The sequence below is a fragment of the Centropristis striata genome, chromosome 10, assembly GCF_030273125.1.
Source record: "Centropristis striata isolate RG_2023a ecotype Rhode Island chromosome 10, C.striata_1.0, whole genome shotgun sequence".
In the NCBI taxonomy this organism is placed as follows: Eukaryota; Metazoa; Chordata; class Actinopteri; order Perciformes; family Serranidae; genus Centropristis; species Centropristis striata.
This window is the reverse complement of record NC_081526.1, coordinates 21,498,105-21,500,580: the sequence shown is the minus strand read 5'-3', so window position 1 is coordinate 21,500,580 and position 2,476 is coordinate 21,498,105. Positions and strand designations below refer to the sequence as shown.

Below are 2,476 nucleotides of genomic sequence, written 5' to 3'. Positions count from 1 at the left end.
GCACCCCTAAAGCTCTGACCCTAGACTCGCCCCTGTCCAATCTGCCTCAAACTTGTCATGCATGATGATGGTTCATCACTGACCAGTTCTACATAACAATATTTAATAAATTCCCGCCCTTTTTGATTAGCCACGCCCCCTTTCATAACAAATAAACTGTCCTAGAAACTTGTATAAGGTGTCAGATTACTCGGCATAGAGTTCCTGTTTAATTGGTGGTTGATTACCACGCCCCTTTTGATTAGCCACGCCCCCTTTTACTAACTAATGAACTGTTTGTCCTAGAAACTTGTATGAGGTGTCTGTGAACTCAGGACAGAGTCCCTGTTTAACTGCTGATTTAATCAACGAGAATCAAGGGCCAGAGGCAAGCACACAATCAAAATGTCTTTGGAAATTTTCTAGTTCTGTTGATTGCTTTGATATGATTGCCTTTGATCTTTGATGTTATTACAGTTACAGATACACACACACACACGCACTAAAGTGCGCACACTCCTCACACATGCATACACATGTTTCATACACGCACACACAGGTAACTTTATGTGATTGTAATTACACACACACACACACACACAGGTAACTTTATGCTATTTTAATTACACACAGTACACACACATACACACGTAATTATACACTGACCTTGATATCTCCGGTTGTGTTTCCATTCAGGTTTGTTTACTTAATAATGTCAGCAACACTTTAGCCAACATGTTTGACAAACAGCATGTTTTTACCCACTATTATAAGACCTAAGCACAGCATCTCAGCCCAATGAACAGAAATAAAACATAATTTCTGCTCTGTTCTGTTCCAATGAGGATATTTTAATATTTTTTTCCACATTTATATGTGAATATTTTTAAGAATTAAAAATGAATTTCTCTGAAACACACACAAGGATGTACTTGCATTATAATTCTGGTAAATTATCATTAGAGGCATAAATTGGTCTTAAAATTTCAATAACATCGTTAATCACTTTAACTTCTGGGACAATATACCGTCTAACAAAAATAGTTATGATGACAGACCTGTCCATATTATCCTTTAATGTAATATTATACTTGGACTTCCCAAGCAGTTAAATTCAGCCACAATTATTTGATTGTAAGCACTTTTGCCACTCTTCCATGAGTGTAGTTCCAGTCTTGTCTTGGTGATTTATTGTCGATGTTGTGTGATAATATTGTCTTTGCTTAAATGTCATTGCATTGGAAACCTGCAGCCTCTCACAGGTGTTTTCACTTATTCCTGACTGATCAGACTTCTGCTGGAGGAGGAGGAGCTCTGCTGGGAACCACATGAGCTCATTCAACAGGTGCAACTAAACTAACAGGAAAGTGAAGATTGAAGATGTCAACCACTCACACACACAAACACACACACAAACACACACGGCCTGTGGAGGGGTTTAATCAGTTAATTAAGTGAAAACACCTGTGAGGATGCAGCAGGGTCTGGTACTGACTCTCAAATATGTTGCCAGAAACACATGATCACTGCTGAGAGCTTTTATAACAGGAATGTTTCTACTACTTCAGTGTCCCGTGGCTGACATGAGTGCACTGCCTCTGAATGATCTCAGCCTTTATCTTTTTTTATTTCACAAGTTATTAAGGACAAGGTGAAAACAGAATCCCTATCAGATCCAATATTTCCCATTAAGGTGAGATTGTATTCTATAATCTCTAATATATTGTATTCTTTCTTTAAAATCTCACCACCATAACTTGCTTGCATGTATGCACACAAAATAACGTATCTCATAACCTAATGTGTCAAAGAAATAGCTTGTTTGTAGCAGAAATGGCTACAAATTTGCTTTACTTGTATGAATAAATGTGTGCTCTCTGTTTCCTACTAAACACCAGGCATAACCAGGAGATTCTACATCAGCTAGTTAGTTTAGATCAGTAAATTCCTCAGGTCATGTGGCCTTCTTTTACATATACTGTAATTCTGAGAGAGCTGTGGCTCCCTGAATAACTGTAACAGAAACATGGAAACAGTTGAAAATAAAGCAAACTGAAAGTGATTGAATCAGTGGTCTGAGTCTCCCTCGGTTGTTCACTTTTGGTACTACAGCCGCTATCAAAATGTTTTCTGTCCTTTATAGCCCCGAACAGCCTCACAGGTACTACATGAGGTCATCATGTACTGGAAAAGGTAAAACTGTTAGGGAAGATACCTGAGGTCCTCTAGAATGAACTGAAGTGGAAATAGTGAGTGGAAACAATTTTTTAATATATTGAAATATTCTACTGTCCAGTAAATATTCAAGTGCATTTTTTTATGAATTTCTACAGTGAACATTTATGTAAATTTGTTAGACGATACCTGAGGTCCTGTAGAATGTAGTTGAAGTGGATTTAGTGACTGGAAACAGTGTTGAGAAATGCATTGAGGAAACCTTTGAAATTAAATTATCTGACTCCAACACAAAGTCCTCACCTATTTCTCTGCGCCGATC

General features: G+C 37.7%; 1 long non-coding RNA gene across 1 annotated transcript; it reads left to right on the top strand.

Moving 5' to 3' along the window:
- The first annotated feature begins 1,452 nt into the window (after nucleotides 1-1,452).
- LOC131979595 (uncharacterized) lies at nucleotides 1,453-2,041 on the top strand. The gene is made up of 2 exons (XR_009395076.1): nucleotides 1,453-1,672; nucleotides 1,878-2,041. It is a non-coding gene; the product is annotated as an uncharacterized LOC131979595 (long non-coding RNA).
- The last annotated feature ends 435 nt before the right edge of the window (nucleotides 2,042-2,476 follow it).